The sequence below is a fragment of the Coregonus clupeaformis genome, unplaced genomic scaffold (assembly GCF_020615455.1).
Source record: "Coregonus clupeaformis isolate EN_2021a unplaced genomic scaffold, ASM2061545v1 scaf0696, whole genome shotgun sequence".
In the NCBI taxonomy this organism is placed as follows: Eukaryota; Metazoa; Chordata; class Actinopteri; order Salmoniformes; family Salmonidae; genus Coregonus; species Coregonus clupeaformis.
In genome coordinates, this window is record NW_025534151.1 from 132169 (window position 1) to 159069 (window position 26901).

Consider the following 26901-nt stretch of genomic DNA (forward strand, 5'->3'; position numbering starts at 1 on the left):
AGATGCTCTCAATGGTGCAGCTGTGTAACTTTTTCGAGGATCTGAGGGCTCATGCCAAATCTTTTCAGCCAACTGAGGTGGCAGAGGCGTTGTCGTGGCCTCTTCACGGATGTGCTGGTGTCTGTGGACCATGATAGATCCTTAGTGATGTGGACACAGAGAAACTTGATGCTCTCGACCCGCTCCACTATGCTGAGCTGTAGTCAATGAACAGCATTCTCACATAGGTGTTCCTCTTGTCCAGGTGGGAAAGGGCAGTGGTAGAGTGCAATAGGAGATTGCGTAATCTGTGGATCTGTTGGGCGTTATGCGGTGTAGTGTGTCCCCGGTGTCTGCGATGATTGTGTTGATGTGAGCCTTGACCAGCCTTTCAAGGCATTTCATGGCTACAGATGTGAGTGCTACAGGGCGATAGTCATTTAGACAGGTTACCTTGGCGTCTTGGGCACAGGGACTATGGTGGTCTGCTTGAAACATGTAGGTATTACAGACTGAGTCAGGGAGAGGTTGAAAATGTGCAGTGATGTCACTTGCCAGCTGGTCAGCGCATGCTCTGAGTATGCGTCATGGCAATCCGTCTGGCCCTGCGGCCTTGTGAATGTTAACCTGTTTAAAGGTCTTATTCACATCCACTACGGAGAGCGTGATCACACAGTCATCCAGGAAAGCTGGTGCTCTCATGCATGGTTCAGTGTTGCTTGCCTCCGGGCCGAGCATAGAAAGCATTTAGCTCATCTGGTAGGCTCGCGTCACTGGGCAGCTCGCGGCTGAGTTTCCCTTTGTCATCCGCGATAGGTTGCAAGCCCTGCCACATCCGACCAGCATCAGAGGCGTAGCAGGATGTTTTATAAGCGTGCGGATTAGTCTCAGCTCTAGCCTTTAGCTCAGTGCGGATGTTGCGCATAATACATGGCTTCCGGTTGGGTTATGTGCGTACGGTCACTCTGGGTATGACGTAGTCGATGCACTTATTAATGAAGCCGGTGACTGATGTGGAAAACTCCCTCAATGACATCGGATGAATCCCTGAACATATTCCAATCTGCGCTAGCGAAACTGTCCCTGTAGCTTAGCATCCGCTTCTGGACCACTTCCGTATTGAGCAGGTCACTGGCACTTCCTGTTTGAGTTTTGCTTGTAAGCAGGAATCAGGAGGATAGAGTTATGGTCAGATTTGCCAAATCAAGGGCGAGGGAGAGCTTTATATGCGTTTCTGTGTGTGGAGTAAAGGTGGTCTAGAGTTTTTTCACCTCTAGTTGCACGTGACATGCTGGTAGAAATTACAGTGCCTTCAGAAAGTATTCATACCCCTTGACTTATTCCACATTTTCTTGTGTTACAGCCTGAATTTAAAAGGATTAAACAGATTTTTTCACACCCCTGAGTCAATACATGTTAGAATCACCTTTGGCAGTGATTACAGCTGTGAGTCTTTCTGGGTAAGTATCTAAGAGCTTTGCACACCTGGATTGTACAAAATGTGAGCATTATTCTTTTTAAAATTCTTCAAGCATTGTCAAGTTGGTTGTTGATCATTGCTAGACAGCCATTTTCAAGGCTTGCCATAGATTTTCAAGCCGATTTATGTCAAAACTGTAACTAGGCCACTCAAGAACATTCAATATTGTTTTAGTAAGCAACTCAGTGTATACACTTAGTGTACAAGACATTAGGAACACCTGCTCTTTCCATGACAGACTGACCAGGTGAAAGCTATGATCCCTTATTGAAGTCACTTGTTAAATCCACTGCAATCGGGTAGATGAATGGGAGGAGACAGGTTAAAGAAGGATTTTTAAGCCTTGAACATGGATTGTGTATGTGTGCCATTCAGAGGGTAAATGGGCAAGACAAAATATTTAAGTGCCTTTGAACGGGGTATGGTAGTAGGTGCAGGCGCAGCGGTTTGAGTGTGTCAAGAACTGCAACGCTGCTGGGGTTTTTTACGCTCAACAGTTTCGATGTGTATCAAGAATGGTCACACCACCCAAAGGACATCCAGCCAACTTGACGCAACTATGGGGAAGCGTTGGAGTCAACATGGGCCAGCATCTCTGTGGAACACTTTCAACATCTTGTAGTCTATGCCCCCACGGAATTGAGGCTGTTCTGAGGACAAAAGGGGGTGCAACTCAATATTAGGAAGGTGTTCTAATGTTTTGTAGCACTTATTGTATTTGGCTTGTGTTTTAGGTTATTATCCTGCTGAAAGGTGAGGTTGTCTCCCAGTATCTGTTGGAAAGCAGAGTGAACCAGGTTTTTCCTCTAGGATTTTGCCTGTGCTTAGCTCTATTCAATTTTTTTTTATCCTTAGTCCTTGCTGATGACAAGCATACCCATAACGTGATGCAGCCACCACCATGCTTGAAAACATGAAGAGTGGTACTCAATGATGTGTTGTGTTGGATTTGCCTCCAAACATAACGCTTTGTATTCAGGAAATAAAGTTAATTTCTTTGCCACATTTTTTTGCAGTTTTACTTTAGTGCCTTATTGCACAGGATGCATGTTTTGGAATATTTGTATTCTGTTCCTTCTTTTCACTCTGTCATTTTGGTTAATATTGAGGCGTAACTACAATGTTGTTGGATCCTCAGTTTTCTCCTTTCACAGCCATTAAACTCTGTAACTGTTTTAAAGTCACCATTGGCCTCATGGTGAAATTCTGAGCGGTTTCATTCATCTGCGGCAACTGAGTTAGGAAGGACGCCTGTATCTTAGTAGTGACTGGGTGTATTAATACACCATCCAAAGTGTAATTAATAACTTCACCATGCTCAAAGGGATATTTAATGTCTGTTTATTTTTTTGCAAGTCATTGGAAAACCTCCCTGGTCTTTGTGATTGAATCTGTGATTGAAATTCACTGCTCGACTGAGGGACCTTACAGATAATTGCATGTGTGGGGTACAGAGATGAGGTAGTCATTCAAAAATCATGTTAAACACTAGTATATGCTACTTATTATGTGACTTGTTGCACATTTTTACTGCTGAACTTATTTAGGCTTGCCATAACAAAGGGGTTGAATACTTATTGACTCAAGACATTTCAGCTTTTAATTTTTTATAAATTTGTAAATATTTCTAAAAAACATAATTCCACTTTGACATTATGGGGTATTGTGTGTAGGCCAGTGACACAAAATTTCAATTTAGTCAAGGGTTGTAAATACTTTCTGAAGGCAATGTAGGTAATAGGATGTGTATGTATGTATGTATGTAAGTATATAGGGAGAGGAGATTCTGCTAAGATATTTGGGGGGAGTGTCGGGGTCTGTAGATTGAGGAAACCAGTCCCTTTGAGGGGCACTGTTGCAGAACCAAACCGTTCTGCCGCTCTCTTTGATGTGGCACCGTTGCCGTGGCGCTACACAAGGAATTCCCACCCAAGGTCTCCAAGGCGATGGCCTTCGCCAACAAGACCGACTCCACTGGCAGTTCGGCATTGGAACCGTCCCACCTCACCTCGGTTCCTTTCTCATGGTTGGTGGCGTTATGCTAAATAGCTCATGCTAAAACCCAGAGGACGTTTACCTGTCGGTTTGGACAAGAGAGTGGTTCTTATCTCCAGATCAGAGATGTGATAAGACCATGAAAGAGAAAAGACAGCCAGGACAAGCTGAAGCCAAGGGGTGTGGCACAGGGTTAGCAGAGGACCCTTTGAACTCTGTGAGGGTCTCTGGAAACCGCAGGGAGGTTAGGAGGGGGAGGCTGGGGTGGCTGACTGTTCTCAGAAGCTGGATGGAAGGACATGCATGGCATCCCTCTTTATCTACCAGATGCTTTTTTTTATTTTGCATGGCATCACGTTTGAAAGGGCAGTGAGGCTCATTTCATTATTTTCAGGAGGGAGAATTTGCTAATTTGCTCTGGAGGGGGTGATCATGCCCCGCACTCTAGTAAACACCTTTCCCACTATGCTCCACTACTTGAATTCCACTTAGAGAACACTTTGTCAGGGATTAACCGAGGCCCAAAAATCCCCTCTGAACCCAAAATGATTATTTAATCGTTAAGAGCATTTACCTCATGGGCTCAAGCCAACCAACCAGGCTTGAAAATGGCACTTACTAAGAAAGCCGCACACTAAATCCCACAACAAAGATTATTTGGATAATTGTAATTCTGAGAAAAAACAGATTGCCTGACTTCTCATATATGCCTCTTGGTACAGATGGTTGTTTTCTAACACAAATGGGGAAACTCAAAAAGGGTTTGCATGCCTTTTAAACAATGTAGCAACTAACAACAAGTTCAGTGAGTATAAGGGGTTTGGACCAAGATATAGCACGTCCAAAAGAAGGAGGAGCAACTGCAGATATACTGAACAAAAAATATAAACGCAACATGCAACAATTTCAAAGATTTTACTGAGTTACAGTTCATATAAGGAAATCAGTAAATTGAAATAAATTAGGCCCTAATCTATGGATTTTTAAATTTATTTTACCTTTATTTAACTAGGCAAGTCAGTTAAGAACAAATTGTTATTTACAATGACGGCCTACCGGCCAAACCCAGACGAGCTGGCCCAACTGCTGCGCCGCCCTATGGGACTCCCAATCAAGGCGGATTGTGACGCTCTAGCACTGAGATGCAGTGCCTTAGACCGCTGGCCACTCGGGAGCCCTCGGGATATCACAAGACTGGGAATACACTGCATCTGTTGGCCACAGATACCTTTTGAAAAAAAGGTAGGGGCTGGATCAGAACCCAGTCAGTATCTGGTGTGACCACCATTTGCCTCATGCACAAATCTCCTTCGCATAGAGTTGATCAGGCTGTTGATTGTGGCTTGTAGAATGTTGTCCCACTCTCTTCAATGGCTGTCGAAAGGGTTGCTGGATATTGGCAGGAACACGCTGTCGTCAATCAGCGCATACCAAACATGCTCAATGGGTGACATGTCTGGTGAGTATGCAGGCCATGGAAGAACTGGGACATTTTCAACTTCCAGGAATTGTGTACAGATCCTTGCGACATGGGGCTGTGCATTATCATGCTGAAACATGAGGTGATGGCGGTGGATGAATGGCACGACAATGGGCCTCGATCGTGTCACAGTTTCCCTGTGCATTCAAATTGCCATGATAAAATGTAATTGTGTTCCTTGTCGTAGCTTATGCCTGCCATACCATAACCCCACCGCCATCATGGGGCACTCTGTTCACAATGTTGACATCCGCAAACCGCTCGCCCACATGACGCTATACACAATGCCATACATGCGGTCTGCCATCTGGCCGTACAGTTGAAACTGGGATTAATCCGTGAAGAACACACTTCTTCAGCAAGCTGTGGCCATTGAAGGTGAGCATTTGCCCACTGAAGTCGTTACGGCCGAACTACAGTCAGGTCAAGACCCTGGTGAGGACAAACGGATGAGCTCCTGAGACGGTTTCTGACAGTTTGTGCAGAAATTCTTCGGTTGTGCAAACCCACAGTTTCATCAGCTGTCCGGGTGGCTGGTCTCAGAGCGATCCCACAAGTGGAAGCCGGATGTGGAGGTCCTGGGCTGGCGTGGTCTGCGGTGTGAGGCCGGTTGGACGTGCCAAATTCTCTAAAACGACGTTGGGGCAGCTTATGGTAGAAAAAATTAACATTCAATTCTCTGGCAATTGACGCTCCCTCAAAACTTGAGACATCTGTGGCATTGTGTTGTGTGACAAAACATTTGGTGACCTTTTATTGTCCCCAGCACAAGGTGCACCTGTGTAATGATCATTCTGTTTAATCATCTTTTTGATATGCCACACCTGTCAGGTGGATAGATTATCTTGAAGGAGAATTCTCACTAAGGATGTAAACAAATTTGTGCAGAAGAGTTGTGAAATAAGCTTTTTGTGCTTATGGAACATTTCTGGGATATTTTATTTCAGCTCATGCAACATGGGACCAACACTTTACGTTTATATTTTTGTTCAGTGTAGTTACAGTAGCTCCCTTCCATGAGAGGAGAGAGCCGTCTTCCTCATCTGGCTTTCTTGAGCAAACAACTGATGGCCACTAATACCAGAAACCACAGAGAGAGGTGAATAGACAATTAGCAAAAAAAAGGGAAGCTATAAAAAGTAAATGCTGTAAGGAGCCCGGAGGAGTTAACCCCGAACCCACTGTGCGTTAATTTCGGTCCAAGAAAATAGCACATGGCTCCGTTTGAGATACCGAGGAGAGAGGCAGCTCGAGGGGAGGGTTGGGGGACAAGAGGTATCGTGTTCACATTTGTTTCAGATTTCATCCATGTAAACAAAGGGAGGCAGGCAGACACGCTGGGGCCTATTTAAATTAGGCCCAGACTAACATCCCGTCAGAAGCTGCTGCCTCACGCCCCGCGCATGCTAGGCCCTCAGCACATTCTGACTTGCTAGGGCTTTGATGGGATCACTCAGTGGTCTTGTGGCGTGGGTAAAACTAGTTCTTTAGTTGGTTTAAATTATTTTTGTTGTTGTCATTTTTCCCCCTGATTGGTGTGTGTGTGTGTAATGCTCTCTCTTTTGCTTTTGTTTCAGCCCTGTTGGAATCTACACACTTCATGTACAGCACTGACTGAGAATAAGTAGACCAATACAATCTCTCAAAAAGGCCTGGGGGCTCGTTGGCAGATCTGACAACAATTTGGTAAGCATTTGGGTTTATCTAGATCCAGACTACAGCTTCCCCCATTGGCTGTTGATGTAGTGCGCTTACACAGCCTGTACAACTCAGCTAGCTCCAACTATCTGCAAAATGACCACCAAGGCCATTCTGGCAGTAGAACATTATTTTGTAACTGGGGTGGAACATTCAGAAACTGAGGTGAGTGGGGGCAGGGTTCAGATGGAATAAAGTTAACAGTTAAAGTCCACTTCCTTCCTGCTACCGGCCCAAAACGAAGCAGTGGGAACTGAAGCCTTTCTGTGCCTCTGAGTAACCCCAAATGTGGCCGGAACGGTAGACAAACTCTCGATAGCAAGCTTCCACAAAAAATAAACACTGGTCATATTATTTTCACTGCTCTTTTCCTGTTGGTTTGATTCAACACTAGCTACACCCGTCGCGCCAACAGACACACTCCAGGGTTTGGTCTTTTTGGAAATAACGCTGTGTCCATGTTGGCCACATAAGTTAAACTGGCATGGGGCACGTATATAGAAAACCCAGGTTTAGACTGGGAGATTGGCAGTTTGTACAAAAAACAGGCATCCAATTACACCTGATTTGTGTGTGTAGGCCTTGCTTGGATTGGCCAATGCAAACAGCCCCGATCCTATATTTTGTGTCCACTGCACACACGTTGTTGTTTGGTTCGTGGAGCATGCATGGGAATTTAACAATCGGGCATACTAGTATGTGAGGAGGTGACTACATTTTCTGAATACTACTAGGCTAACCTGAGAATATTTTCATTGAATCCTTTCAGATCCCAATCAAGCACTTTCAAACCTCTTGCTTGCACCCAATTATTGAACTAACATATCATAGAAGTGTCTTCATAACTCATAACTGGGAGAAGCCATATATAGCTGGAGATGAAAAACAAAAAGGAACTTGTGGAGACAATGCCACCGCGCCTGTCTCTTTCCTCCCACTCTACCCCTCTCCCCCCACCCCACGGCCCCTGAGCAGTGTGGGGAAAGCACCTCCTCTCCTCTGTCCATCGGAGGATGGAGAGGCTCCCTCTCTCTGTTGTGATATGTGCACAATAACATCCTGATGCGTGTCCTGCAATGTTCCCACCGATGAGGAAACGGTACACAAATAAAGCCTTGAAGTTCTCTGGCTAAGCACGGGATGGGACTGGAGCCAGGGGTGTGTCCACCATTCGGGCTCGGCGAGATCACCACTGGTGGGAGGATGGGTCAGTGGAAAATGGACGGCAAGTTTTTATTCCTAATCCTGCAGCAGTAGGTAGTCCTGTATAGAAGTTCAAGAACATTGCTACGAGGGGGTGCACGGCTAAAGCATGCGTCGTACATGTAAAAGCAGGCCAACTGGACAGCTAAGGACTGCCAAGAGGGTGTCCAACTGTGTCGTGGTGGTAAACAGGAGGCGCCACTTTAACGACGGATGCCACGGTTTAACCATGTTTTATAAAGGTTGTGGGGGGTTATCATGGAGGGAGCTGGTGGTGGACGGTGTTCCCAGCGCCCTAGTGTTGACCTAAGACCACATGGAACCTTGGCCATCGGTCGCAGGCTGTGGCCTTACACACATTCACACAGAGCAGGTTCAATGGTGATTGGAGACACACTACATGACATCCGTGCTGAGGTTGAGGTCTTGTGTCCAGTTTCACATGGCGAGCGCTGGTCAACATGCAGGAGACACTGGTCTGTTTGCAAGGCCTAGCAGGTCAGAATAGAGTCTCACATCACTCGTCTGGGGTCCTACATGATGGACGACATCCTTAGTTCTCACCAGTCTCTGTTGTCAACTCCTAGGCTCAGGTCAGGGTGGTAAAAATGTTTATGGTATATTGTATGGTGGCACCAATCTTGTACTGGGTTATTTAGGAATGTTTTAGTGATGCTACTGCATTTGCAATAGCACTGGATATGCCTAATAACTATGATACTGAGAGCTACAACCAGGTAGTGGACTACAATAAGTTCCATGATAAGTCTCACGCTCAACCCTATTAAATAGGCTAGCTTTCTTTGAGGAATAATAGGCTAACTTGACTTCTCAAAATGTCTCCTGTTTTCCCTCTCTAAAATAGGAAACTTTTAAAAAGTTTTTTGACTGATTGGCGAGCTAGCTAGCTAGCAATGCGCTACAGCACACATTTGCCAAAAATCTGGGAAGGACAGGCCTACTGCTAAAAAGAAGTATTCTTGCGTCACTCAAAGCTAGCTTGGTGTAAACTTTTAGCAGTCACACTGACAAACCTTGATAGCACTTTGGTAGCACTCACCTTAACTAATAATGGTGGTGTTGTCCAGTTGATATAGAGGCCGCTTACACAAGTTGTTCGTCGGCAAACATTTTTCGTGTTTGTGATATAAACTATTATTTATTTTAGCCTATATTCATTGCTAGCCATTAAGCTTACTGGTATACTTGCTTGCATGGGCTTGTGCACACCTTGACAAAAAAGGTGCCATTTTGACACCGCGAAACAACTATGTGCTCAACAGTGCTGAAACCCTCTCTGCGGGGGAACCAAATTAGACCTTCTCCTTCCCATTCCATCGTCATACTGTAACACACTGTATTTCAAAACAACACATTAAAGTGTTTTTTGGATGGAGTTAATTTAAATCTATAAAACTATTTTTAAGGGGCAGGCTATGACATCACAGTACACAAGTCTTAAATAAGAAAAGTCGAAGATGGCAACAGCGTTTTAAGTGTTGGTTCTTTCTTTCAACCCTGATTGAAAGGAAGGGGGCGAAAAAAGTGACCTCATTAGAATAAAGTATGCCTTACATGTTTGCACATGTTGACGTTTGATACTATTTGCAGTCGCCGAGTTCCGTAGCTGGCCAGGGGCATTCTTTTTTCTCTCTCGCTCTCTGACGGTCTTCCATATGCATTTCCAGAGACCTACGGCGCAAAACAACATTGCGTCCTCTATAGATGTTCCTGGAGACTTGCGGACCGGTGCGCTCTGCGAACCTGTCTAGCCCCAATGCGTATATATTTCAGTCTTGACAGATAAGGGGAAAAAATACTCTGGAGAAAAGACAGGATCTGGCTGCTGCCGTCGTTCCCTCTTTAAGATACACACACATACGATAGAGATGTGCGTTTTAAATCGAGAGCATGCATACACTCAAACACAAACTGAAACGCTCACACCCCCTCAGGACATGCCCTGGCCCATGTGTGGATTACCGTGTTGCAGCAGGGTGGGACAGGGCCAAGTAGCATGAGGTCGATCAGACACCCAGCCCATCCCCCCGCCTTAATGCTCCTAAAGGACGGATGCAACACAGGGAAGTGCTGGGCTACAACACTAAACTACTGTTAGAAAGGTTCTATAGAAATACTATATGAATGCTATGTATATGCTATAAATGTACAGGCTTGTGTGAGATGCCACTGTAACATGGTTTAATCTCTCAAAACCACATCTCTGTAATATACAGTTGAAATGAACACGCACACACACGGAAAAGTACTTACTATCCAGGCCATGCTTCTGGTAGTTTCCATATGATGTATTGGCATTTTATACAGATGTTAATCTATTTTTCTCATTTTCTTTTTAAAAGCAAAAGTCGTGTCGATCATATTAGAAACAATACAAAAAATAGAACTTAAAATGTACATCATACCACTTGTATATATATATATATATATATTGTAGCTGTTTTGTTTTACAGAGGTAAAAATGCGTATTGTAAAATAACAGACAAAACAAAACAATCGATTGAACTATTTTTCTAAGCATAAAAAAAAATACTAAGATATATGAGGAGATAGATGAAGAGGATGCTTCAGGCACTTTCCTTTAATAGTTAAATGTGTGCAGGAATTAGACACTGCACCAAACAGACAAACTGCTTTTGGTTAACTTTTCTTTTACCACAGATAGAAAAAATAAAACTTGGATCTTCTCTACAATGAATGGCAACAGTATTGCAAAGCTGACAAACAAGGACAAGGTAGAAAACAGGAAGGAAGAAAGGCAGAGAGAGAGTAAAGAGAAAGACATGGACACAACGAGAGCTTTTGTACAAACCCGCAACGCCATGGTACCGTCACCCTTTTAACCCCAGACATTGCTTGGTACTTGAATGGTTATGACGATTAGTTGTGTATGACTGGGATAGACAGCATTAGATGTATTTTCTACCACGTTGATGCGACCCGAGATCGGACACTTCACAGCAATTTGCGCATATTGTTCATGAGGTTTTTCTGATTAGTGTTGTGCTTCATACAGAGAAAGATCAAACCTTAATGTTCCTCCCACGAGGTGGGGTTACAGGCTGGTTTCAATTTGAGGCTAGTTTTTGTTTCAATACATACACACATACATGTTAAAGTATATGCATGCTGTAGCGTCCATTTTATTTTTTGTATACATTTTGACACCACCTGCCTGACTGATGTGATTGGCCGACAGACATCAGCCTCCTCCCTTGCCATTGGCTGTAATGTAATACTGAGTAAAAGACCAGGAAGTGGGGAGTTATTGGACTACAGAAGAATAGATTTTCTTCACTCGTCTCCAACTCTGGTCTTGGTGGGACACTACTGGAGTGTGCAGCCTTTCGTTTCCAGCCTTGCAGTAAACGCACCCCATATCAGCTAATAATGGTACAGACTGAAGACCACGATTGGTGATTAGTTGAATCAGGTGTGCTTGCAGGTCCCTTCGTTGGAGAACCCACAATCTTATACCTTTGGGGAGTGGGGATAGATGAGCAACCAGATCAAAACTGTTCTTTCTCTCAAAGCTAAAGTTGAGCAAAAACTCTACAGATCGTGATTCCCTGACAGTTAGCCTCGTTGAGTATCCTTTTGAAAACAAAAGAAAAGACACACAAAAGAAAGCACCATTGACACCGTAGAGTGGACAACGACATCATCCATCTCAAAGGTAACAAAAAACCCTCCTCTTGGCTGTGTTTAGTTTACTATGGGACGTCCCCTTCCTCTTAACCCCCAAGTCCCCTTAGGCTGGTGTCTAAATTTAGCAAGGCAAATAAATAAAAACTATATCAAAAGATTATCATCAAACATGTCAAACATTAGCATCAACTGAATAAAAATTCACCTAAGGCTTGAGTTTCTCCTCTTCCACTGTAATAAGCGGTTGATTGAGGATATATTTTTCTTTTTGTAATGACTAATTTAGATACTCTATATAAATGCCGCAGCTTATTTTGTCATTTTGGCTTTTAGTTGAAGTCACAACAATAGCAATCAGGGATACATTGTTGCCCATTCCATTTTTCCAGACTTTTGCACATAGGAAGTCTCACACACACACACACACACACACACAACCCTACAGATTAAGTGTCTTAAGCAGTGTTTCCCCATCCAATCCTCAAGTACCCCTGACCCATTTTTTCGTTTTTGTTTCTGGGCCGAATCCACAGTACATTCAGTCTTACTTGGCCGGGCAGTGATGGTACTTCTCCATGTTTTTTTCCAGGTGTCTCTCCACTGACATTAATTGAGATTAGGTTGAATTTGGTTTAAAAAATATTTATAGTCCAGGGTAGCCTGGACCCCAGCTAATTGGGCTGTATGGCCAACTCCTATAGCCATTGACAACCATAGGAGTTGACAAGACAGCACAGAATCTGGGACCAGGCTAGGTCAGGAAGTAGTCAGGAGCAGAGTGGGGACACTGGTTAAGCGTTTACCTTTTCTTTTTGTTTCATTGGCTGTGGAGGGCATGATCACAGTTGGCCGCATCCCCCTGGCACTATTACCTATATATTGCACTACATTTGACTAGGGCCCATTGGCCTCTGGTCAAAAGTAGTGCACTCTATAAGGAATAAGGTGCCATTTAGAACCACATCCTTGATTTAAGTGCCTCTGCTTTACAGGCGGGAACCAGCTTGATCTGTGATTGGTGGTGAGCCATGGCGAGGGGAACACAAAGTGAGAACCCCCCTCAGAAAACAACGCTCACACTGACCTCACAAAACACTGAGAAAAAGAAAAATATTCAAGCCTTTACAACACGAGTGTAAAAATATAAATACCTGTTTATATATATTTATATATAAATGAATATTCATTGTTTTAGTCTTTGATATTGCAAGGCGTTGAAGCCGTAGGCAGGGTACCCCCTATAAAAACAATAAAAAAACAAAAAAAACAATAGGAAACTATTTTTTTCCCTTTCTTTCCACCAACAGAAACTTCCATTTCGAAAAGAATCGGGACAAACCAATTGTTTTCCCATCTGGAATGTGGCCGAGAGACACAACAACAACAAACAAAAAACACAAAACAAAAGAATAGCGGGCCCACCCTCTTCCGGTCCCTTCCATCGTCTCTGTTCTACTCTCCACTCTGCCCTCTCTCTATCTCTCCGCTGGACCTCCGGGGCCCTCTCAGCCCCCGGCTTTGTGCTTGCCCCGCACTTGGCAGTGGCAGACCACCCCGCCCAGCGGTGCAGGCGCGCAGGGGCGTGCCATGCAGGGGGCCAGCAGCGAGCACCCAACCAGGGCAAGCCATGCGCAGGCAGAAGCGCTGCGTCGCTGGTGTCGCACGGCGCGGGTCCGAGTAGTCGCCCTCCCGGGTCCGACATGCAGTGGTAGAGAAGGCTGTCCGCGCACCACATGAAGCTGACCCGGTGGATGCACGTCTGGATGGGGTCCGAGCGCCTCCTGGCAGCGCCGCACGCCTGTTCTCCTCGTGGTTGAACATGTCCCGGCAGTAGCGCGGCGTGCGGCGCTCGCCGTCTTCCTTCCGCCCGCTTGCCCTTGAGCTGGAGGGTGCGGGGCTGGGCTGTGACCACCGCCCTGTGTCGCCGCTAAGGCCGCCCCCCACCTAGTCGTTCCATGCAGCCTATCTTGGGGTCCCTTGCGTGCTGGTGGGGATCAAGCCCAGGGGGTAGGTAGGTGTAGTCGTGCTTGGGGCTCGCTCTTGGCGAAGTGCACGTATGCGTCGGTGTCCTCGGGGTGCTGGATGAGCTTGTCGCGCGCGTTGCGGTGGCGTGGGTAGTCCTCGTGCCCCGTCAGCCAGGTCCGCTCGCGAGGTTGGTTCGCCCACGATCTCCTCCTCCTCCCACCTGAAGCTGGCCGTGGCGTGGGAACATGGGAACCGACTGCAGAGATAAAGAGCAAAAAGCGATGAACACTACACAGACCAGTCTACAAACTACAAAACTAACATGGGGCATCTAACGTCTTCCAACAAGCAGTCAACTTCCAGGCCTATCTAGATATTCTCCAACTTGAAAATACATTATCACACTACCACCATAGTTTATGCTTCAAGAACACTTACACTCATTCCCTCACCTACCCATTGTATAAATGTAGCACCCAACCCTCTAGCTCCAATACATATTATTTTTTTAATCAAGGTTTTGGTGACCCCACCTTGCCACCGTCGTCCCCCAGCCACCCACCTGTCCAGAGTAGTGGTCCGAGGGTCGGTGCTGGTCGTGAAGTGGCCCAGGATGCAGTGGTGCAGGCGCGGCTCGCAGAAGCTGGGCGGAGCCAGGGTCTGCAGCTGCGGCGGCTCTTCTTCTGGGAGTGGGAGGAGTTGGGCCCCGAGCTGTCGGTGGCATTCTGAGAGAAAAGACCAAACCAAACACGAGTCAGGACAGGGTCCTGTTCATTAGGGCACGCAATGGACAGCGTTTTGCAACTGAAAATGTGCATTTCTTATTGGACAGCTTCGATCGCCCCTCCCTGTTTTGGTCAGTTTTCTTCCGCTTGGTGCATAATGAACACGACCCGACTACACTGCATGGGAGGAATATCGCCCAAGCTTTACATTAGAAAACATCACCGCTTTCTGGCACATTGTGTTTGGCTACGCTAACACTTCTCACAGTACTTAGCGGACCAAAGATGTTCCACAAAACAACAGGCTCTTCTAACCTAAAATAAACTTTTCAAGGTTTTGAGGCGTTTTGGCTTAGCGATGTAATGAATGATACCACTACTTTTGGAGTGGTATAATTTGAGGCCAATCAAACCAACCTGCACATGGCGCGCTCAATGGGCCATTGCTAAGGTAAAAGCGTGTCATGGCTCCGAGTCAAAATCTCCCTACTTCTGTATGCAATTAACAACAACCCCCCACGCCTCCAAAAAATAATGCCTTCAAGAACAAAAGTGGTAAAAACTGTTCTGAAGTCTCACTTTATTTATATTGAGGGTAGGTTAAATTAATTCCAGCTAGGAACTTACGACTTACAGCCCCTTTAGCGTCGAGCAAGACCAGAAGTGTGGTTGATTGCGTCACCAGTTGAGGCCCGGCGAGACCTCTTTCACGTGGGGGGCGCTTTTGGCTAACTTTCGGTTCCCCCGATTCGCCTCACCACAACGCTGCGCTGCCAAGGTGTGCCAGAGCACTGCTAGGCTGCGGCAATCAACGAGAGGAATCCGGCCTCGGCATATGATATCAAAATGAAACCACCACCCTCTCTCGTCCCACTCTCATTCACTTTGACGGTTTCTGGTTTCTTAGTCCCAAGTTTATTGGACAGACAACCTCTCTTGCTATAAAGGGCTTCGGCTAGCCCGGCCAAAGCTAAAAGTAGCATCCCTTCCTCGGGCGATGCCAAGAGCTTGGTTAGGGTTGAGAAATGTTCTTTAGGAGGCGAACCGGGGCCCCTGTCTGATGGAGATGATTACAAACACAGACCCTGTTCAGATATTTACTCCAACAGCGGGGCTTTCTTGAGGGGGAAAAACATAAAAAGAGAGGGAGAAAGAAATGCTACCGAGTACTAATAGCGCAAGGCCTATGGAATGTAAAAGGACTAAATTACCCATGTTCATCACAAAAGCCATGGAAGTCTACCAGGCGTGTTGATTAGGGGAGATGTGAGATGTGTGTGGCGCAGCCTTGGATTTCAAAGGCATACCTCTGCCTTGTTTGGAGATTTTCATCATTTCTTGGTTTGGGTGTGAATGGAGGCGAATTAAGACTGGAGATTAAGGTAAGGGGCTGCTTCTGGTGGGGGGCAGCAGCCCTTTGAGGTAATTACAGAGTAACACACACAAGCACACACACACACAAGCCAGCTACTAGCCACTGTGCCCTAGAGCACAAGAAAAGCCAAATAGTAGGACCTGTGTGTGTATGTGTTGTGCTAAGCGTGATTACTGTGGGGCCGGTTGGGGGATGTGTGCATGTGTGCGCCGCGGTCTAATTGTGAGTGTGTTTGTGTGTGTGTGCATATGTAAGATATATTTGTAAGTGTGTGTGCATGTGTGTTCCTGTGCTCGGTATGATTTCTGTGGTTGGGGAGGGGGGAGGGGTGTATTTGTGGCTGAGCTAATTATCAATTTAGCCTCCAGACCAGACACAGGAATGGAACTCGCGGCAGCTGGCGATTCTAAAACTACCCTCGGCCTCATCGACATTACAGAGTGGACAGTATCCTCACCAGCAGCCCGTTCAAAAAGAACCTGATGTCCAAAAGACTGATACTACACACACAGTGTGAGGTGTTTGAGCCTCCCGCACCCTTGTTAAACGTCCCCCCCCCGCAAGCCCCAAAGGGAGACATTCCAACAGTCTGTCCAAATCTCACCAGTCACACCGGACCTTCCAAAAAGAGGAGGAAGTATTGCATCATCCCAGGGAGTGTCTTATTTACTCTTGACTAATATTGTTCTAGCGCCTTTGGGGTGGGTGGGGGGGGTTGAGAGATGGGGGTAAAGGTCATTCGTCATTGTCCTCTCTCCTCCATCTGTGCCGGGACTTCAGTTCCCTCAGGCTTTTAGAAAAAGACAGATCCTATCTAATACAATGTGACCTTCCCCCTCCTTCAGGCTAGCTCTCTGGGCCACAGGGGAATGTGGCTAGATTCAAAAATAATTTTACAAAATGGGGGGGGGGGGGAATCTGCAACCGAGGCGAATTGAAGCGTTCCCTTGAGCGGACCTTCTTTTTCTAAGTAGGGCCAGCTATGTAAACAGGGAGGCAGTGACGGATTACTGACGGGCCCTCTTCCCCCTGACTAGACATCCTGTGGTAATGACACGCTAGGCCCTTTTCCTCTTTGATGCCATCGGAAGGGAGACGGAGAAACAAAAAGAAGAGAAAGAGGGGAAGCAAGGACCTGGACTTCCCATCACTATCAGATTTAGGATAAAGGCTAGGTACGCCAGACAAGAGGAAAGCAAATGAGTTACAATGGACTGGATTCACTAGCCTAGTATCATCAACAGAGGTTGCTATTATTAACGTTGAGAGTGGATAAAATTGTGTAGCAGTGAAGGCCCATCTCAGTTTCTTTTTAGTAGTGGTGTAGTACTTTACCATTTCCTAGTCGTGTTCTTTAGTAGCGTCTTTTCTCTTGAGCTTGGTAGTCTTGTCAGCATCACGTTTTAGCGTGTCTTGTTATGTGTTAGCATGTCTGCTAGCTTAAAGGGACACAGATTTCTAGATTTAGGTCGTTTTTCTACTTACTCAGAGTCAGGCGAACCCATTGAAAACCATTTTTATGTCTCTGCGTGCAGTTTGGAGATGATTAAAGTTAGTATATCGTTAGCTTAACACAATTTCTGGAAGCCTCCCAGTACAGTAGCCAGCACCTATCAAAAGCAGGGAAATAGACCTTCCAACTACTCCAAAGCTTAGTGTCTTACAAAGCTATACATAGTAAATGTGTTAATTTGACTGATTTTCTATCCACATCATTCTCTTTCCCGTTGTCACAGATTTAGAGATCGCAACGTTTTATCTGTCTCAATGGCGCTCACAGACACCATAATGGTAAAGATACAATGTTCTGATCTCTATCCAACAACGGGACAGAGAATGAGGAAGAGGATAGAATCTCGTTTATGATTTTCAGTCAAATTAACGAATTTATACAATATCATTTACTATGTGTAGCTTTTGTAAGACTAAATTACCAACCACCCAGCATTTGGTTTAGTTATAGCGTCTATTTCCATGCTTTTGAGAGGAGCTGGCTACCGTACTGGGAGACTTCCAAGAACGGCGAGGTGTATATAGATCCATGCACTTCCCACAAATGCCTTGTTCACCAAGTTCGTCTCTGTTCCGCCTACTCTTTTTTTTGTATCATCATAAGCACAGTATACAGATCCCAATTTAAGCTCAAGACGCTGGCAATATGTCAAACTGAAAAAGTTGACAGTGCTGATTTTATTGGCACATTGAACCATGTTGTGCGCCCGTAGTTTAAAAGCTCCATGGATAGTGTTAAAACCAACCTAAATCTCGCAGTGTCCCTGTAAGAGCGTATCTGCTAGATAAATAAGTAACATATTAGCATGTCCGCTAGGCTAGCTAACAGTGTGTAGGCAGAGTACAGTGGTAGTAAAGGGTTAGCATGTCCTCTAGGATCGCTAACTGTGTGTAGGCTGGGGAAAGTACAGTGGGTCAGGCAGCAGCAGCTGGGATGGGCTGCCAGGCAGAGGCCTCCACTGCAAATGCACCACTATGACTCATGTACATATCCCTCGCTCTCTCCTCCCTGGAAATTAGGCCTATTCAAAACCCTGTGATATAACAGCAACACACACTGCAGTTATAGCTGTGCCGAGTGTATGTATGCCTTACTGGACCGATGCTTTTGATGCCTTGTTGTATGAGGTTTCCGTGTTATCCATGCCAGGAACGGAACTGGCATTCAGGAAATGATCTGGTGAACTGCCGGAGGTGGCCACATTCTAGCTAGCTCTGGGTAGGGATGGGTATTTGAAACGTTTTGACTGTTCGAGTACTCGCATGATTTCTTTTTCGAGTACTCGTGTAGAAATAAAAATCTATTTTAGAACACAAGGCCTGCACTGGGGAAAAAAATGTGCATTCAGAAAGGATTCAGACCCCTTCACCTTTTGCACATTTTGTTACGTTACAGCCTTATTCTAAAATTGATTCAATTACTTTTTCCCTCAACAATCTACACACTTCTTCCATTTAAGAATGATGGAGGCCACTGTGTTCTTGTGGACCTTCAATGCTGCAGACATTTTTTGGTACCCTTCCCCAGATCTGTGCCTCGACACAATCCTGTCTCGGAGCTCTACAGACAATTCCTTCGACCTCATGGCTTGGTTTTTGCTCTGACATGCACTGTCAACTGTGGGACCTTAAATAGGCAGGTGTGTGCCTTTCCAAATAATGTCCAATCAATTGAGTTTGCCACAGGTGGACTCCAATCAATTTGTGGAAACAGGATGCACCTGAGCTCAATTTTGAGTCTCATTGCAAAGGGTCTGAATACTTATGTAGATACGTTTTATTTATTTATTATTTGTAATAAATTAGCAAACATTTCTAAAAACCTGTTTTCACTTTGTCATTATGGGGTATTGTGTGTAGATTGATGAGGGAAAATATAAATTTAATCAATTTTAGAATAAGGCTGTTACGTAACAGTGGAAAATGGGAAGGGGTCTGAATACATTCCGAATGCACTCAGTCATACCAATTCTCTACTCGCAGTTATAGTTTTTCACGATGGCACCTTGTACTCTGGCTCCACAAATGCCATTAGGCGAAGGAAGCCTTCTCCCTCCACAAAGCTGAGAGGTAACATATCTTGCGTTATCATTGACGTGATGAGCTGTGTTCCCTGCTCGCTTTGCAGTGGCAAAATATGTGAGATTGCTGCTGCTTGTCCCCCTCAGAGAACGTTTCTTTGTGCTTGACAAGCATAACCCCACTCTCTCAATATAACAAGTTTTTAATTTTGACAAGTAAACTAAATAGTTTTACAGTATTTGTGGGGAAAAAATATATATCTCGTTAAAGATGCCTATCCCTAGCTCTGGGGGGTTATATTTGTCTCTTGGTGGGTTTATAAAACTATTTCAGGTTAAGGGTTTCCTGTGCCAAGACCTTAACAGGGAAGGAAATAGGCAATTGACCACTAGTTCCAATTTCTTCTGTTTGTGTAAGCCTGTTTAGTGTCTAGCCATATGTAAATAAAAAAAAAATATGCCGCTTTATCAAGCGACTTGTCATGTGTGCATAAATGGGGTGGTCGGGGATCGAACTGAGCGCCATTCTCCAATTGAGCTTGTGTTTGCACCTTGTGTATGTATATGTTTGTGATTGCAAGTATGGTGGTGTGAGTGTGCCAAATGGACATACAGGCTTTTCTCCAGGCAAGAGATGGAAGTCACAACATTAGCTCTCTGAGATACATTGGTATCGAACACGTTAAGACACCTTGGAGGGGAGGAGATACTGATAATCTATTATTGAGAAGAGAATTATATTGGATTCACCGTTTGTGCACCATTTCTCCTAAAGGTCTGAACCAAGAGTTTGATATCAGACCATTACTTACATGAATGTCACTTTGATTTGTCTTACTTTCCAGGTCTCCTACTTGGTCATTTTGTACACAGTGCATTCGGAAAGTTTCAGATCCTTCCCTTTTTCCACATTGTTCGTTACAGCCTTATTCTAAATACTATTTTTCCTCGTCAATCTACACACAATACCTAATGATGAAGCGAAAACAGGATAATTTTTTGGGGGGCCAATTTAAAAATGTTTTTACATAAGTATTCAGACCCTTTGCTATGAGACTTGAAATTGAGCTCCGGTGCATCCTGTTTCCATTGATCATCCTTGAGATGTTTCTGCAACTTGATTGGAGTCCACCTGTTGTAAATTCAATTGATTGGACATGATTTGGAAAGGCACACAGGTCCCACAGTTGACAGTGCATGTCAGAGCAAAAACCAAGCCATGAGGTCGAAGGAATTGTCCGTAGAGCGCCAAGACAGGATTGTGTTGAGGCACAGATCTGGGGAAAACTACCAAAAAATGTCCGCAGCATTGAAGGTCCCCAAGAACACAGTGGCCTCCATCATTCCTAAATGGAAGAAGTTTGGAACCACCAAGACACTTCCTAGAGCTGGCCGCCCGGCCAAACTGAGCAATCAGGGAGTAGGGCCTTGGTCAGGGAGGTGACCATGAACCTGATGGTCACTCTGACAGAGCTCCAGAGTTTCTCTGTGGAGATGGAAGAACCTTCCAGAAGGACAACCATCTCTGCCGCACACCACCAATCAGGCCTTTATGGTAGAGTGGCCAGAAGGAAGCCACTCCTCAGTAAAAGCACATGACAGCCTGCTTTGGTTTGCCAAAAGGCACCTAAAGGACTCTCCGAGACCATGAAAACAAAGATTTCTGGTCTGATGAAACCATGATTGAACTCTTTGGCCGGAATGCCAAGCGTCACGTCTGGAGGAAACCTGGCACCATCCCTACAGTGAAGCATGGTGGTGGCAGCATCATGCTGTGGGGATGTTTTTTCAGCGGTAGGGGGTGGGAGACTAGTCAGGTCGAGGAAAGATGAATGGAGCAAAGTACAGAGAGATCCTTAGTGAAAACCTGCTCCAAAGCGCTCAGGACCTTAGACTGGGGCGAAGGTTCACCTTCCAACTAGGACAATACCTAAGAACACAGCCAAGACCACGCAGGAGTTGCTTTGAGACACGTCTCTGATGTCCTTAGTGGCCCACCAGAGCCGGACTTGAACCCGATCAAACATCTATGGAGAACCTGAAAATGGCTGTGCAGGCCTTCCCATCCCAACCTGACAGCGCTTGAAAGGATCTGCAGAGATGATTGGAGAAACTCCTCAAATACCGTGTGTGCCAAGCTTGTGGCGTCATACTCAAGAAGACTTCGAGGCTGTAATTGCTGCAAAAGGTGCTTCAACAAAGTACCTGAGTAAAGGGTCTGAATACTTTTATGTAAATGTGATATCAGTTTTTGTAATAAATTAGCATAATTTTCTAAAAACCTGTTTTTGCTTTGTCATTATGGGTTATTGTGTGTAGATTGAGAAGGGGGAAAAAACGATTTAATCAATTTTAGAATAAGGCTGTAACGTAACAAAATTTGGAAAAACTCAAGGGGTCTGAATACTTTCTGAATGCACTGTATATATTAGATTCTGTAACTACTTCATGTGCCCATCTCATTGATATCAAATTATTAGAGATACGTTGTTTTTGAAATAGGTCACTGGAATTATATCTACGGCCCACCACGCCTCTTGCGCGTAATGGTCATATGGGCAGGTATTCAAAATTTTTTTTTTACAGTTGCCTAGGTTTTAACTTGAACTCATTTGTATGTATATAATCCTTTATGACCATATGCATCTGTGATTAATTAGATTGTGCACAAAAAGTTAATTGAATTATTTCCACACCCACCATGCATCATGTGCGTAATGGTCATGTGACGTGAAATGTGTATATTTGAGCACTCCGTCTGTTTGTTCTGACGAAGATCCGTTTGGGATCAAAACGTTGTCAATAAAGCGGTGAATTGGGAGCTTAAAGAGTTGTGCGGGCCTTCTTGTTCTTTACGAGATGGAAGTGGCCCATCTTGCCTAATGTGTCAAAGCAGGTAGCTTGAGAAACTGAACTATGCTAGCCACATGCCCTTTCACAGCTTCTGCACTCAAGTAAATTAGCACGTTTAATCATCTCGAGTATTATCAATGAAGGTATTTAAACGTTTTGCTGAACGTGCTCTTTGAACATCCACAATTGCTGGCTAACAAAAACATCCATCTGCAGAAATCCACAATGGAGGCAAGTCAAAACCCAGCTGAAGGAAGCATCAGTGTGCACACGCACAGCAACTCCCTCTTCCAAGAGGGCCGGCCAAAAAAACCCAGCTCTCTCCAGACTGTTCAACATGAGGAAAGAGAGAGAGGCAACACAAGGCGTTCCCTTCTCTCAGTCCTCCCCTCCTTCCCCCCTCCCTTCCCATGGTGTTAAATCACAGAGGCAGTTTGCTAGGAAGCAGCTGCTAATGATAGTTTTAGAGGAGTGGGTGGGGGGTGCAGGAAGAGACCTTGCGACCCCCGCCTGCTGCTCCTCATCTCCTGTGACGGCGACAAACCAAATGCCAAACGGCAGAGGAGTCTGGTCAAAACACTACAGGATACCTACCCCTCCTCTCTCTTCCTCCTCCTTCCCTCCCTCATCCCCCCTACCAGCCGCCTGTTACTATCACACCAGCCATCTCCTGCTCAAAAACAAAGGGCCATCTCTTCCCGAAATGGGCAAAACAAAAATAACTTCCTTCCCTGCTTTTGGGGAAACCTTCACACACACTTCGAAAAAGAAAAAAGGACTATAAGTGAAGTCGAGAGACAAGCCTGACCAAGCACAGACTAGAGGTGATCTTGCAGACGGAAACAATATGGAGTCCAACATGCAAGTGGACAGCCATGACCATAGATGGGAAACATAGCGTCTCTATTGACATGAAGCCCCAGAGTTTTGGGTGGGACTATAAACCTGACCCTAACCAAAACAGACAAACTTGGATTCTCTCAAAATGTTTTATAAGGTCCCTGAACTTGCTGGTGTTTGAAACTACAATAGAGGAACAAGGGGAGGGACTCACGGTGAAAACATCGTCGCCACCCAACTCGGCCTCGTTCTGGATGGTCGAAGAAGAGGTGGTAGATCCTGGAAAACAAAGATAGCCAATAGTGAGTAACCTGCAGGAGGAGGCTGAACCACTTCAGCTGGACTTCCACATCCCCATAGCATCAAACATCTTCCTTTTCTTACTATGATGATCTGAACGCATTTGATAAGTTAAACTAACATGGTTACCTATCCACCTCTTTCACCTAACAGTGGCAATAAAGGAAAGGGATGTATACCATTCAAGAGCATTGCGATACAGCCCTCATAGTCTTCGCCTTCCCCTCCCGTACCTTCCGTCAGGTCCTCCATGGCTTTCCTGACCCCACGGTCGAAGGCGCGTGCATCGGCAGGGCTCTGGAACGTCAAGCCACACTTCTTGTTGTCCACTTTCCAGTGGTGAAATGTGGGCGTGGCCTTGGTGTACTCCAGATCCTTCTTCAGGAAGCATTCCAGAATCACCTGGGAGGAGGCACACGTTTGAATGGACTATAAACTAAACCATGCTCCAAACAAAGTAGGCTAAAAGTGCAATCCTCTTTACGCAAGCCCACACTGATTCTACTACCTGAATAATCTACAAAGGAACAGAAAGAGCAACAGAAGAAAAAAAGCTGAGGACCGATATCTGACAAACACATATGTGTGACATGAACATTCCCGAAAAACGTTCATTGATGACAATTAAGGATTTGTGAATACATTCAAAATATGTGTGATAGAATCGACCCTCGTCTGCCCTGGACGGGATTTGATCCCGTGCTTACCAACGACACTTCTTACTTTGGAAGCTAGTGAGATAATTGTTACTGTAACAAGTCAGGATTTGGGTCTGAGCACTAGCAAAGGCTTTACCTGTTTGTCTTTGAGACGCTCGCGTGGATGAGGAAGCTGCTTCGCCCAGCAGCTCGGCCGACAGCACCTTGCACACGCCCACACGGCTGAGGCATCCACCGTCCTGGGCCAGCCAGCCGCCACTCGAGTCGTCCCGGGTCATGACCACCGCTTTGACGCGCACAATGTAGCTGTCACTGTATTGTAGAGAGAGGGAGAAAGTTGGGGTCAGTCAGTTAGCATGAGAAAGAGGGACAGTGAGGTTGCAGAGCAGGTGCTTTTTTATATATATATATATATAAACACAACATGTAAAGTGTTGGCCGCAGGTTTCATGAGCTGAAATAAAAGATCCCAGAAATGTTCCATATGCACAAAAAGCTTTTTTCTCTCAAATGTTGTGCACAAATTTGTTTACATCCCTGTTAGTGAGCATTTCTCCTTTGCCAAGATAATCCATCCACCTGACAGGTGTGGCATATCAAGAAGCTGATTTAAACAGCATGATCATTACACAGGTGCACCTTGTGCTGGGGACAATAAAATACTATAAAATGTGCAGTTTTGTCACACAACACAATGCCACAGATGTCTCAAGTTTTGAGAGAGCGTGCAATTGGCATGCCGACTGCAGGAATATTCATTTCTCTACCATAAGCCGCCACCAACGTCGTTTTAGAGAATTTGGCAGTACGTCCAACCGGCCTCACAACCGCAGATCACGTGTAACCACGCCAGCCGAGGACCTCCACATCCGGCTTCTTCACCTACGGGATCGTCTGAGTCCAGCCACCCGGACAGCTGATGAAACTGAGGAGTATTTCTGTCTGCAATAAAGCCCTTTTGTGGGGAAAAACTATTTCTGACTATGCCCTCCCAGACCCACCCATGGCTGCGCCCCTGCCCATTAATGTGAAAACCATAGATTAGGGCCTAATGAATTTATTTCAATTGACTGATATCCTTATATGAACTGTAACTCACTAAAATCGTTTAAATTGTTGCATGTTGCGTTTATATTTTTTAACAAAAATATAAATGCAACATGCAACAATTTAAAAGGTTTTAATGAGTTGCAGTTCATATAAGGAAATCAGTCAATTTAAATAAATTAGGCTCTAATCTATGGATTTCACATGACTGGGAATACAGATATGCATCTGTTGGTCACAGATACTGTACCTTTAAAAAAAAAGGTAGGGGCGTGGATCAGAAAACCAGTTAGTATCTGGTGTGACCAACATTTGCCTCATGCAGCGCGACACATCTCCTTCGCATAGAATTGATCAGGATGTTGTGGCCTGTGGAATGTTGTCCCGCTCCTCTTCAATGGCTGTGCAAAGTTGCTGGATATTGGTGGGAACTGGAACACTCTGTCGTACATGTCCATCCAGAGCTTCCCAAACATGCTCAATGGGTGACATGTCTGGTGAGTGTGCAGGCCATGGAATAACTGGGACATTTTCAGCTTCCAGGAATTGTGTACAGATCCTTGCAACATGGGGTCGTGCATTATCATGCTGAAACATGAGGTGACATGAGGTCACAATCGTGGACCTGCTTAGCATTGCAAACGCAACAAATAAAAATGGCTGATACAAATGAAACCTACATATTTGCATACAGCCACAGGACGAAACCACTTTTTCGTGAACAAAGAAAACCCTTAAAATTATGAGTCATGTACATCTGCGCTGTGAAAATGGACCACGAACACACTCTGCATCACCCCCTCACCTTCTGCCATATTTGAACGACAACAAACTAGCACCAATTAACACAGCTTTTAAGAACTCCCCCCATTAGCAGTGGTATGGCTTTGCATGACGTAGTATTTAAAATCATATCGTCAAGCTGCTGAAAAAAGGTACCAAATATCAGTTATTCAAGTGGCTGCCTGAAACCAGATAAAGAACACAGAAAGATGCAGCTTTACAAAAAGTAATGGCCGCCTAATAATCTAACAACCAAATTGTTTTTCAACCTGTCACTTTCCTAATCTCACCCTTACACTACTCCTCATGCACATCCAGGACACCTGTTAATAAAGACGTCCAATTAATTACATTTGTCTTTCTAGTCATCAGGGCCTCTCAAAGGGATACTGAGGCAAGTCTAGTCCTGTAAGATTCAGTGTTGCTATACCATGAGTACAGCACAATTGTATGCATTACACTACCTCAGATTGAACTATTTGACAATATATTAGGCAGGAATGTTCCATCCATTGCAGTTGAAAGATGTCTATGTGCCCATGGCTTTTAACATGGTAAACTAACTGTCCATCTGGCATTTGAAGAGAGCATGAGTGATGGTACACCTCCACTAACACTCCCACACCTCCACCCTCAGACAAGCTAGGCCTAACTCACAGACATGTACAAACCATGCCAAGAAGCATGAGAAATGCCACCAGAGAAATAAGGACACCTGGCTAGCAGCGAAAATGCAAAAAGGGTTACAAATGAAGTCATCAGCAGCAATCCTTTACATATAAAATCCCAGACAAATACACCAGTACGTATGAATTGGGTGTATGTGTCACTAGACATGGTAAATGCTTTGTCAAATCCTGACGGACAGGCAGTGTTTGATATCATATGAGGGATGATGACTCCACAGCCCACCCACCCCCAGAGCGAGATAAGCTTGGGTTTTGTTGACACCCCTGGAATGCAGCGGCCATGATAGTACATACTAAAGAGGGGGAGTAATTCCTCTCCCTCTGCAGAGGTCACCCCCTTCTCTCTCTCCCACATATTCTCTCTGTCACTCACACAAACACACGCCATGATATGATTATCCCAGATACCCTGGCTGCACTTCCAAACACAATGAATATTCATTTTGAGTTTTGACCAATAAACCGGGTAAAGGAAGGAAGAAAATGTCTGAATAAAGCCCGTCTTTGCAAACAAGGCCGACGATCCGTCTCCCTGAGATCCATGAACATGGAGCCCACATGGATGATTCATAACAATCTCGCAGAGTGCCAGCGAATGTACTCACCTATGATTACACATTAAGCCCTG

General features: G+C 45.1%; 1 pseudogene; it reads right to left on the reverse strand.

Annotated features, from left to right (window-relative positions):
* Window positions 1-13009: 13009 nt before the first annotated feature.
* LOC123485452 lies at window positions 13010-25277 on the reverse strand (annotated as a pseudogene).
* Window positions 25278-26901: the final 1624 nt, after the last annotated feature.